Source organism: Grampus griseus, assembly GCF_964374135.1.
Source record: "Grampus griseus genome assembly, chromosome: 13".
Lineage (NCBI taxonomy): Eukaryota > Metazoa > Chordata > Mammalia > Artiodactyla > Delphinidae > Grampus > Grampus griseus.
The window spans coordinates 84,919,302-84,932,271 of record NC_139007.1 but is presented as its reverse complement, the minus strand read 5'-3'; positions in this window follow the sequence as shown (position 1 = coordinate 84,932,271).

The window sequence follows — 12,970 nt, the reverse complement described above, 5'->3', positions numbered from 1 at the left end:
ACTCAGAGTAAATGCAAGTCCAGTTACTTTGGACAACTGTATATAGGGCTGCAGTGAAGATCAAATGTCAGTGATAGGTATAAACATGAGGGTTTTAACCCTAACTTGGAACTGTAGGGTTTGAGGTTAGAGAGAGAGAAAGAGATAAGCAAGGTTTACTTTCTATGGACTGGAAGGTGAATGAGACTTTATTAATGTTTGTTGAGTTCTCTATGTACAAGTTGCTTTCTATGGGTTATTTATGTTCTTTGGAATCTCATTGAGTAGGCACCTGATATCCCATTACACAGGGGAGAGAATGAAAATGTAAAATGGTGAGTTGATTTGCTTAAAGTTCACTTAAATAATAGAACTGGGATCCAAACCCAGGTGTGGCTTTTGCTCAGTTCCTAAACTCTTATCACTGTAACGTGCCATCTCATTTTGACGCATCACCAGTCAAGATATAGGGAAATGAATTTCTGCAATGTCAAAGAGTGACATAAAGACCACTGGAACTAAAAACAGACCAACACACAAAGCTGCATTTACTTGCTTGTCACGAAAGGGAGAGTTATTCACTCAAGAGACGGGGTCAGGGAAGATCTACTTTGGAGGCAGAGAAGCTGGATGTAGAGGCAAAGGGATGTGTTATTCCATGTTATGAGGGCTACTGTATTTAGAGACCAAATGGATTTGTGGGGGAGGAGTGGAGGGGCAGGAAAATCCTTCTTTTAATTGGCCATTATTCTGGCTAATGCCACAGAAACACTGTTTTTGAAGAGATATGAGATAAACTATAACAAACCTTTGTCAAGATCAAAGTCTTGTAGCAGTCACTTTGGTATGTATATCCTTGGGACTGGTTAATTTTTCTTTTAAAAAAGTCATCCTACTATTCATCCTACTATTCATTCATTTATTCAAACAACATTCATTGCTTGTCATTCTATTATTCATTCATTTATTCAAGCAACATTCATTACATCAACATTCAGGTACATTTCAGACAATATGCTAGTTGCTGGAAGTATGGGAAAGAAGACACAGTCCCAATCCTTAGGGAGTTTACCATTTGCTGCACAGATTTCTGAACAGAATAACAACAAAAAAGAAAGTCTGCTAAACCTAAGTGCACACAAGGACATGGATAAGCTAAGTCTTACCCACTGCTGAAGTGAGTGTACATTGATACGAACAGGTTAGAATGTAATTAGGCCACAAGTTGTGCTGGTCAGCGAATATCTGTGTTCCTAATGTGTCCCAACCCCCCTTGCAGGAAGACCAGGTAACACGTTTGAGCCAATGTGGGAGGGTTGTGATAACATATTACAAGAAAGGTGAGCACCGGAAAGATCAACTTATTTGTAAAAATAAATAAAAAGGAATAATACAAAAGAGTCAGAAATTTGGACTTCTTACTATGAAAAAAAATGACTGCTTTGAGTCCAAAGATGTAAGAGATGAGATTATAAAATCTCTGTAACTTGACTGACCATGTGAAAATAAAGAGTAAATTACAGGTGTGGCCTTTCCACCAAAGCCCCATTGCCTCCAGGAAACTGTCCTTGAATTGCAGATTAGAGCTGGGCAGTGGGAAAGAGAAAGCAAAGAAAAAGATCTGAGAGCATCTCTAAGCAAACAGTGGTCACCTGGAAGTGACTGGAAGCAAATGGAGTGGACATCTAATGAGTTTTGAGGGGAGTTTTACTGCCAAGGAAATTGGAAACCTAAGGCAAGAAAGTCCATTGCTGTTCAAAATCTTGAACCATCCTTGGACCCTGAACTTCAATGAAGAGGTGAAGGAAGGAAGCTGAGAAAACGTATATCTCCCAAGGAAGCATGTTCCGGGAAGCCCACTTCAAACGTGTCCAAGTGGGGAACAAAGGAAGGCCAAGCCAGTGACAAGGACAATGAACAAGATGGTTCCATTCAGATGCAGAATCAGTACTTAAACTGAGCACTTCACCCCATGCTTCCTAGGGACCCTTACAGTATCTCTCTGCAGGCCCTCAAAACGCTGCACAGCAAGGGCCGCTATGTGTATGTTCTATTCTCACCTTTTTTTAAAAAAAATTATGTATTTTATTTATTTATTTTTGGCTGCGTTTTGTCTTTGTTGCTGCACTCGGGCTTTCTCTGGTTGCGACGAGCGGGGGCTACGCTTCGTTGTGATGTGCAGGCTTCTCATTACGGTGGCTTCTCTTGTTGTGGAGCACGGGCTCTAGGCATGTGGGCTTCAGTAGTTGTGGCTCGCAGGCTCAGTAGTTGTGGCGCACGGGCTTAGTTGCTCCGTGGCATGTGGGATCTTCCGTGACCAGGGCTCGAACCCGTGTCACCTGCACTGGCAGGCGGATTCTTAACCACTGCGTCACCAGGGAAGCCCTATTCTCACCTTTTCTGTATGAAAACACACTTGTACATTTATTGCAATTATTTCTGGTTATCAGCGGATGGGGAGACTACAGGGTATCCCCCAGTGGTCGTGGACTTTGAGCTGGATGCAGTGACTGGATGGGAAGTCGTCTCCCTTAGAGAGTTTGGGAGTCGCTCCATGCCAGGAAGGAAGTGAGCACAAAGATGCTGTTACTCAGAGTGTGGATTGTGACATAAACATTTTCCTGTTGCAACATCAGTAAGATGTAAGCTTTATTACAGCTATATATATTATACATGTCAATAGGTATCAGGATTAACTTGTTACTGCAGCATAACCTATCCTGATCTACCATGAAGGTTGACCCTAGGGAAGTCCCTGGCGGTCCAGTGGTTAGTACTCCACACTTTCACTGCCGAGAGCCCGGGTTTGATCCCTGGTCAGGGCACTAAGATCCCATTATCTGTGTGGCTGGCCAAAAAAAAAAAAAAGTCTGACCCTAAAGAAGAAACTCATGTACATGTACCCAAGGAGATTTCTCTCTCTCATTTGGTCTGTCTATTATCTATATATCTATCTATCTATCACCGATCGATCTATCTATCTATCTCTATCTATCTGTCTATCATCTGAATACCTATCTATCAATGGTCACTGTATAACTGTGATAGTGGAAAATGGAAGCAACTTAATGGTTCCTGAGTAGGGTAGTAATGGTCCTGGTGATGAAATCTTTCAATGGAACACTATAGAGCAGTTAAAAGAAATAGAGCTATATATGTTAACATTGTTAATATCAAAAATATAATGTTAAGTGAAAAAAGCAAGTTTCAAGAGGATACATATATCGTGGTATCATTAATTAAATATAAAATTAAACAAATAAACAATTATTAAATAAAATTAAACAAACATATAATTAAACACACATTGGTATGAAGCTCACTAATTCTAGGATGTCGATTAGCTGTAGGGAAGAAAAGAGAAGGCATAGCTAGCTTTAATGGTTTAGTATATCTGTAATGTTGCATTTCTTTTAAAAAAGAAAAATTTGAAGCAGATATTCCTAGATACATTCCTAATGTATGTTTAATATTGATAGTGGATTCACAAGTATTGATTATATTATTTTCTATACATTGCTGTACAACTATTACGCTAGCACCTAACGTGTATTCAACACTCACCGTATACTAGACGCTAGTCTATGCGCTTTACGTGTGTTCATTTAATTCTCACATGACCCCATGTGGTAGATTACAGTTATCATCCTCATTTTATAGATGGGGAATTGCTTATTTAAAATGTTTCACAATTTAAACATATTTTATAAAACGATGAGTGGCACAGCCCCGTTATGGGGCTGTGGTGTAAGTATTTGTAAATGGTATAAGGAGAGTAAAAAGATGGACCCAAAGGATTCATGAGCACTACCCATGGGAGAGAAGGGTCAGAAAGGCCTGATGGCATTTTGGAGCCCTTTGTTACCATGAAGTTACCAGGAACAGTACCGCCCTCCCAGCCTCTTCCTGCGCCCAGTCCTGCAGCCACGATTTGGTACTCGGGATGGAGTGAGAGAGAAGTGGCCCTCAAAGGCTCACATCTTCCCCCATGGAAGATCATGAGCTGTCTTGGCCCTCAGCTGGGCTGCCCTGGGAGAAGGATGATGTGGTAAAGTCAAACTTCTCCTCTTACCCACGCGAGTGCATCCAAACTTGTGTTTTTTGCTCCAAAGTTGTGCAGGACGTTCTCCTCTGGAAACCTGGACTTCACAGGCTCCCTTGACTGTAGGTGATTGTCTAAGACAGCGTTTTTCAAGGGCTCCCATGGCTGAGAGGGGCTGGTGCTGGTTCGTGGGCCCCAGCAGGGTGCACACCTGGGACCAAGGTCTGCCTGCCTATCACCAGGTGCATGCGTGGGCGAGGCTGTCCCTGGGTCCCTTGACATATGGTGCTGGATCCCACAGCTTCCACAGAGGCACCTTTGTCTGCGGATGAACCATGAATTGTTGTTGTGGAGTCGGGGTGGGGGAAGAATGAGGGACATATTATTCAACAATGATGTTGACATCACTCCCTGAAGACTGGGTTGTATCGCAAATCTCACAGCATTTTGGAAAGAGTCTATTGGGTGACATAGATTTATTTATTTTTAAATTTTTTATTGGAGTATAATTGCTTTACAATGTTGTGTTAGTTTCTGCTGCACAGTGAAGTGAATCAGCCCTACGCGTACACACATCCCCTCCCTCTTAGACCTCCCTCCCCGCCTCCCATCCCACCCATCTAGGCCATCACAGAGCACCGAGCTGAGCTCCCTGTGCTATACAGCAGGTTCCCACTAGCTATCTGTTTTACACACAGTAGTGTATTTATGACATAGATTTATTTAGATAAACATTTAACTGTCCAAGTCCCAACTGTTAGGATATAGGAAGCAAGTGCAAGGTCTCCAGGGGCTTGGTGGTGCCAGGAGGGTCCATCAGAGATGCTGCAGGAATGCTTGGCTTTGAAAGGGAATGAGAATCATAGTAGAGAGAAGCTGGGGTCATAACAGAGATGTCTTAAGCATTACGTTTGAAGTGAGGAAGGAACAGGAGAATCAGTTGCTTTCTGTGATGAAAGTGGCCACTGGAGTCCAAGGGAGTGGGTGGGGGGTATCCCAAGGGTGAGCAGGGCGTGCTGGCATTCGTGAATGGGGACCATGGGCCACGCTTTCTCTCCTACACACGAAAGCCACGTTCCCCAGTCCTCTGTCTCCTACAGGTCACCCAACAGGCAAGCTTCAATTTCCTGCGGGTGGCTTCTGCTTATAGACAGGGGATCTCAGCCTGTAGCACTCTCCACTTGTTTCTGGGCACAGGAGAAGGTGTCTCACATCTGTTTCTGAGAGGGTTCCTTTCTGGTAGGCCCTTCACCAGGCGCTGTGTCTCTCCCTGAGCTCTCCTTTCCCCCGCAGCCAGCACACCACAGCCCTCTTGCAACGCGAGTTTGCACGAGTTTGCACGGCCGAAGGGAGCTAGGAAGCACATCTCCAGCATGCATTATGTCCTGTGCAGTAGAAACATCCACACAGGATTACTTTCACGCCTTCACCACGTGAGGTGGTACAACCTTCTAGGCAAAACATATTCACTATTTACTTTTCCATGAAAGGCAAAATTCTAGACCACAGTCTGCTCATGGGTCTAACTTGCCTATTGGAATTGACATGAATCTTGGCTTTTAATCTTGGCTGTGTAGTTTTAAACCTTTATCTTGATTGTAGAGATAATACTACACATGCTATCATCCCAGGGATCTATCTCCCAGAGATACTCATAATATTGACTCAAGGGATGACCTTCTGGATGGCCTTCTATGTAATTGGTGCATATACATATCTCTATAATAGGCTTGTGCACTTATATTAATAATTAATGATAAATTGATTGCAACTATAAATTAATAAGTGCATACATATTTTAACAAAACTGGATCAACTTATAATAGCTTTGAAACTTGTCCTTATTTGACATTATACTAGCATCATCTTTTAAAATAAGAACATGAAAATCTGCTTTTTTGTTGAATGGCTACATCGTATTCTATGGTGTGGCTATATTTTAATTGATTTAACCATTCTCTCATGGATTACTCTTAGCTTGTTCTCAAAATCTTTTTGCAATGAAATGGACGTTTGCAACTGCCATGAACAACCTTTATTTGAGACGGTAGTGTTTTAAGATAAACTATTCAAAGTAGGATTTCTACGTAAAATGGTACATGCATTAATTTTTTTCTAGCTTTGTTAAATTTGGCCCAAATCGTGAAACTGTAATTTGGTTGTACCAAAATTAAACCCTCATCAACCATAGAACACCCATTTCACCTCTTTGTAACTAGCAGCTATTGGAGTTATTCTTTCTAGTTCAATCATTACTCACAATTATTTATTGAGGACATACTGTGTGCTGGGTGTTATCCTACTTGATGGAGACACAGCTGTAGATGCCAAATACAAAGCCCCAGGAGTCCTGGGCTCAGGAACCCCAGTTCCTGACCAGTTCCTCACCAGTAAACTGGTGAATAAGTCAGATGGCAATTAGTGCTATGAGTGAAAGTAAAGCAGAGGAAAGGAGACAGGGTGTGTGGAGGCGAGTGAGGACGATGCCATTCCACATAGAGCGGTGAGGGAAGCTCTCCCTCCTATCATTATATTGGAGCAGACACCCTAAAGAAGAGAGGTGAAATCATACAAGGGTCTGGTGAAAGAGAGCACGTGCAAAGGCCCTGGAAACAGAAGGACGTGGGACTTCAAGGCACAGCAGGGGTGTCCATCCAGTACTGCTCGTGCTATCATCCCAAGAATAGGCTCAGCAAGGAGGGAAACGCAGCAGAAAGGAGGGAGCAAGGGAGAACGAGCAGGGAGAGATGCCCGGAGTTAGGGCAGGGCTTCTACTGTGAGGGCGACGGGCAGTCACTGGGGGTGAGAGTAGAGGAGAGAGGACCAGTCTGTCTCCTGCGTAAGGGGCTTAGATGGTGAGTTTTATGGGTCAGACTATGCGGGCCACAGTGCCCAGGGATTTAATCAAATACTGTTGCGGTGTTGGTGTAAAGCTATGTGGTAGGTGGGGTTAACATCTACCATCAGTTGGCTTTAAGTAAGGGTGATCACCTTCCTTAATGCCGGTGGGCCTCACCCAATCAGTTGAAGGCCGTAAGGGCAAAAACAGGATTCCCTGTAAAAAAGTTCTGCCTCAAGACGGCAGCATCTACTCCCACCTGTTTCCAATCTGCTGGCCTGTCCTATAGATTTCAAGCTTGCCAGCCTCCACACGGCATGAGCCCATTCCTTTAAAAATTCATTTTAACATGTATAGCCTACGGGTATCTTTCCCTGGAGAACCATGGCTGATACAGGCCCCAGGGCAGAAACCTTCTACACAGGGACCCCACGAGGAGAATTTTCCAGGAATACAGGCAGGAGGTGATGCTGAGCCAGCCAGGAAACTTGGGAGTGGCGAGAAGTGGTCAGATGTGCTAGAAACTGGGGGTAGAGGAAAGCAGATCTGAAGGGGAAATGGCAGGATTTGCTCATGGTTTGGCTCTAACGCTGGAGGGAGAGCAAGGAATCTAAGGCCACTTTAAGGCTTTTTGTCTGAGCAACAGGCAGGAGCTGACTGTGGGAAGCATGGGTTTTGGGGAAATGGAGAGAGTGCAGTGGGAGGGAATTATGAGTTTTTAGTTAATTTAAGATTCTTGAGCTTTTAAAAATAAATTTTATCTGGCCATTTAATGTCTTCTTATTAAGAAGACCAAGCATCTTAACATATGCACGTTAGCTATTCTTTTCCCCCTTCTCTGTATTTTTTGCATGTGGGAGATACTCAATAACTATTTTTCATTGCTTATGGGCTACTCATTTATGTCGTGCCCAAGTGTTTTATGGGTTTTTCATCTGAATTCTGTGTGACTTGGCACACGGACCTTGTGTAGCATTCAGCAAGTACAAAGCATTGATTTCTGTTTGGAATAACAGCAATTGAGACAATTGGACTTCAGTTGTTAAGTAATCATGAATTTATTCACCTGTCAATTGTACACAGAGTGTATTCTAACTTTTTTTTTTTTTTTTTTTTTTTTGCAGTACGTGGGCCTCTCACTGTTGTGGCCTCTCCCGTTGCAGAGCACAGGCTCCGGACGCGCAGGCTCAGCGGCCATGGCTCACCGGCCCAGCCGCTCCGCGGCATGTGGGATCTTCCCGGACCGGGGCACGAACCCGTGTCCCCTGCATCGGCAGGTGGACTCTCAACCACTGCGCCACCAGGAAAGCCCCAGAGTGTATTCTATTAGTACTACTTTATTTAATTAAAACCGCAAGAAAGCTGAAATTATTTTTTTAAGGCGTGTGCCTGCTTGAGTGGGGTTCTGAAGTGTGTGGATGTGTATGTTTTCACTGTAAGGGGTCAGGCTGGTTGCCCCACATGGCTGGTTGGAGCACAGCCAGCTCCATCTGGAATTTGGGGGGCCAACCTGTAAATAGGTAACAGCATTCTGAAGGAGGAGGGGGCAACGTGCAAAGTTCTCATGGTTCTCAGAGCTGATTAGAACCTCTCGAAAGCATCTGGAGAGCCCTTCTTTCAGGAAAATCACATTTTGTTCCCATTTTGCAGATGAGAATACTGAGTCTCAGCTGTAGGTGGCTGGGGGCCCAGGCACCAAGATGGTCCATCTAGGTGAATCCACGTCCTTACCTGCTTGTGGAAATCAGGTCAGATGTATCACCGTGGAGGTCCACACTGTGCCTTTTGTGGACAACAGATCTCGGCTTGGGCCAGTGACTAAGAGACCTTTCCCTCTGTCCTGAGCCACAGGACACCTCCATAGCCCCCACTTCTTCCATGCAGCTTCAATTTCTGCTACTGGCCTTCATTCCAACTTGGCAGAAAACAATTTTTAAAATGATACAAATGAACTTATTTACAAAACAAAAGCAGACTTACAGATATGAAAACAGACTTACAGTTACCAAAGGGGAAAAGTTGGGGGGGGGAAAATATCAGGAGTTTGGGATTAACATATACACACTACTATATATAAAATAGATAACCAACAAGGACCTACTGCAGAGCACAGAAAACTCTACTCAATATCTTGTAATAACCTATATGGGAAAATCATCTGAAAAAGAATGGATATATGTAAATATATGTCTAACTGAATCACTTTGTTGTACTCCTGAAACTGAAACAACGTTGTAAATCAACTATACTCTAATAAAATTTTTTAAAAAACAAAGAAAACAACTAAGACCGGAAGTCATCTGATCAGAGCCATCTTTATGTCCTGCTCTTTGCTGACAAAATCATCCATATTCACAACCATCGTTGCCGCCTTCCTCGAATTTACCAGGTGTCGTGATCACAGTAAGAGCCCAGTGCCGGGCTCGCTGTTCTAAACAGAGGAAGGGGCTGCTATTATCCCAGCCCCGCAGATGAGGAAACCGCGGCACAGGAGGTGAAGGACTCGCCCAAGTTCACAGAACCTTGCGGCCAAGCCGTGCTGTCTGGCCCCGGGGCCCTGCTCCTAAGTGCTGCTGTGTAGCCTCTGGAGTCCAAGCTCATTCCACGTGGGAGACTTTTCTGCCCACATCCTCATCCTGCTCTTTCCTTCCCTGGCCCCTCGACTCAGTGGTGTCTTATTTCCTTATATTGTCAGATAGCCCTTTTCCATCGGTTCCTTCACATCAGGGTAAAAATGTCTAAATCTCTCCTATTAAAAACAAAAAGAACCAGAACTTCTTGACTCGATAGTCTTCTTAGGGGAAAATCTTTGTTTCAGAGTCGAGCTTCTTAACAGATCGTTTGCCTGCACTTTGTGGGTTTGCGAGCAGACATCCTGCCCTGTGTGCCAGGGACTGCAGTTGGCTGCACACACATGAGTCAAACAGAGGGTCACTGCCTGAGCCCATGGAGCCTGAGGGTCTGCGTGGCACGACAAGGTGGCAGGTGAGCACGAGCGTGCAATTTGCTCCTAACACACATGGAATGCCAAGTTCCTTTATTTCTAAGTCGAATTAAATTTGGCTCTGAAACTCTTATCCACCTGGTAGAAAGATAGCTCATATCAATTATTAGAGTTCCTCTCTCCAGCTACTCTTTTGTGGGTATAAAAATCTTGGGGGTAATTTCTTTTCTAAACATTGAAAAGACAATTTAAAAATTTATTTGGAAAAGTGAAGGACCAAGAATCAAGGACATACTTTACCTGACATCAAAACTTACTATAAAGTTGATCAAGAGAGTATGGTATTGGTAAAATGACAAAAAGTAGAGACCAGAAATAGACTCGCTCCTATATGGTCAGTGTTTTTGAAAAGGATGCTAGAGCAATCCCACGGCAAAGGAAAAATATCTTCAACAAATGGTGTTAGAATAACTGAGTATACGTAAGGGGAAAGTGCTTTCTCAAGTTCTACTTCACACCATCCAGGAAAATCAGTTAGAGATGGGCCTACACTTGGCAATAATGCTAAACAATAAGCCACCAGAGGGAACACAAGAGAATATGTTCATGAGCTTGGGCAGCAAAGACATTCTTTTTAAGTGAGGACACAGGAAGCGTGGGAAAAAAAAGTAAAAGGCAATGTGGAATTCTGGATTGGATCCCGGAACAGGACAAAGACAGTAGTGGAAAAACTGGTGAAACCCAATCAAAGCTGGTAGTTTAGATACCAGTTGTGGACCAGTGTTAATTTCATAGTTTTCACAACTACTACAGTTTTCATGCACTGTAGTCACGTAAGATATTAACATTAGGGGAATCTGGGTGAAGGTTCTTAGGAACTCTCTGCACTTTTTTATACCTTTTAAGTAAATCTAAGAATGTATTATTTTAAATGTCAGAAAGCCCAGAGGCAGGCAGTTTAGAGCTGATCCAGTGGCTCCAGTGTCCTCGGTATCCAGGTTCTGTCCATGGTTCTGCTGTCCTAGTATTTTGGTTTAATATTTAGATTTCTTCCCTCATGGTAAATTTGCCAAAGAAGAGAGGCATTTCATGTTATTCCTCGTTTTTGTATCAGGAGGAAAATCCTCCTGATTAGAGGATAATCTAATGGACCTATGTTGTATTCAGGATAATCGATGGACCTATGTTGACACATCATCACCTTAGGGGTTCACTCTTGGTGTTGTTCATTCCATGGGTATAATGACATGCATCTACCATTATAGTACCATGTAGAGAAGTTTAACTCACTGTCCCCCAAATCGTCTGTACTCTGCCTATTCATCCACTCGCTAACCCCTGGCAACCACTGACCTTTCTACTGCTCCACAGTTTTGCCTTTTCCAAAACGTCATATAGCGGGAATCATACAGTATGTAGCTTTTTCAGATGGGCTTGTTTCACTTAGTTGTATGCATTTACGTTTCCTCTATGTCTTTTCATGGCTTGATAGCTCATTTCTTTCTTTCTTTTTTTTTTGGAAATTTTTTTATGTAGTGCATATTTTTCTTCTGGTTTTATTTTTTTTTTAATTTTAATTTTTTATTTACTTTTATTTATTTATTTTTTGGCTGCGTTGGGTCTTCTTTGCTGTGCGCAGGCTTTCTCTAGTTGCAGCGAGCAAGGGCTACTCTTCGTTGTAGTGCACAGGCTTCTCATTGCGGTGGCTTCTCTTGTTGCGGAGCACGGGCTCTAGGACACACGGGCTTCAGTAGTTGTGGCATGTGAGCTCAGTAGTTATGGCTCACGGGCTCTAGAGAGCAGGCTCAGTAGTTGTGGCGCACAGGCTTAGTTGCTCCACAGCATGTGGGACCTTCCCAGACCAGGGATCGAACCCATGTCCCCTGCAGTGGCAGGCGGATTCTTAACCACTGTGACACCAGGGAAGTCCAGCTCATTTCTTTTTAATGCTGAATAATATTCCATTATCTGGAGGTATCACAGATTATTTATCCATCACCTAGTGAAGGAAATCTTGGTTGCTTCCAACTTATGGAAATTATGAATGAAGTTGTTATAAACATTCACATGCACATTTGGGTCATTTGGGAAGAGTATATTTAGTTTTGTCAGAAACTGCAAGACTCCTTCCAAAGTTGTTGCACAATTTTGCATTCCCACCAGCAAGAAATGAGAGTTCCTGTTGCTACACATCCTCATCAGCATTTGGTGTTGTCAGTGTTCTGGATTTTGGCCATTCTCACATGTGTGTAGTGGTACCTCATTGTCATTTTAATTTGCATTTCCCTGATGACAAATGATGTAGAGCATCTGTTCATATGCTATTTCCCATCTCTATATCTTCTCTGATGAGGTATCTATTAAGATCTTTTGCCATTTTTTATTTGGATTGTTCATTTTCTTATTGTTTAGTTTTAAAAGTTCTTTGCATATTTTGAATAATAGTCTTCAAACTTGAATTAAAAACATTGACCAAATAGGCAGAATGAGTGAAATAGCAATAACTTTAATCAAACACCATAGTCTTTTTTTTGTGAACTATTTTTATAAACTTCATTAATTTGCACTTGCAGTTAGTGAGCTCATTTAAAACCGATTTATAATATGTCTTTATCTTTATAATGTTGAATAAAGCATTCTGTTCAAAATGCTGAACATCCTAACTTGAATCTGGTCCCATATTTTAATTTGCTCTAGGTCCATTCATAAATGTAAAAATAAATTGTTAAGAGGAACATTTTTGCAAGAGTAAACTACGATTTTTCAGCCTCCATTGATTGTTATCGTGGAGACTTGATCTAAAATTTTCACTTTATCATCCGAATTTGCTTAGCTTTGGCTCTCAGCTGAGCCTTCTAGTTATAATATTTAAATGGATATTATGTTTTATGTTAAATATATACAAAATCCCTTGGATCTAACTGATTCAAAATTTATGACCTTAAGAACTATTTAATTTGGTCTATGGTTGTGCCATTTCTCCCATGTTTTCTTCTCGCAACGCTTAACAGCATTTTAATTCCAAGATGAGTTTTTAAATTCTGCTATCAGTGTGTGTTGTGGATTTGTTCTTGTACCTTTCTTGCCTGGAATAGTAAGAGTCAGGGCACTCTGAAGGGTTTTCCAATGTCCTAAGGATGCAAAACTGTTCTGAGCTGCAAACAGA